This window comes from Hypanus sabinus, chromosome 23, assembly GCF_030144855.1.
Source record: "Hypanus sabinus isolate sHypSab1 chromosome 23, sHypSab1.hap1, whole genome shotgun sequence".
Taxonomy (NCBI): Eukaryota; Metazoa; Chordata; class Chondrichthyes; order Myliobatiformes; family Dasyatidae; genus Hypanus; species Hypanus sabinus.
In genome coordinates, this window is record NC_082728.1 from 37583088 (window position 1) to 37583547 (window position 460).

A 460-nucleotide genomic window follows, 5' to 3' on the forward strand; every position below is an offset into this window, starting at 1 on the left:
ACAGAGCTGGAGAGTTTGAGTTGTAAGGAGAGACTAGAGCTTTTTTAAAATTTGGGAGTGCAGGAAGCTGAGGTTTGAGGAAATAGAGGCATATAAAATCTTGAGGCACATAGGTACAATGAATAGTTACAGTAATTTTCCCCATGGTAGGAAAATCTAAAATTAAGTGAGATTTGAGGGACAACTGTTTGGCAAAGAGGTTATGGATATGTGGATTGAGTTGCTACAGGAAGTTGTAGATGCTGGTATAATTACAATGTTTAAGAGATGTTTGAACAGATACTTAGATAGGAAAGGTAGATAGTGATACAAGCCAAAGCTCAAGATAATGATCTCAAGTAGGAAATTTAGTCACATGGGGGAGTTGGGTTGAAGGATCTGTTTCCATGATTTAATTACATACTTAAGGCTGTGAACAAATACTTAATTTGCAGAAAAGTGAAAGACCAGCTTGGTAAAA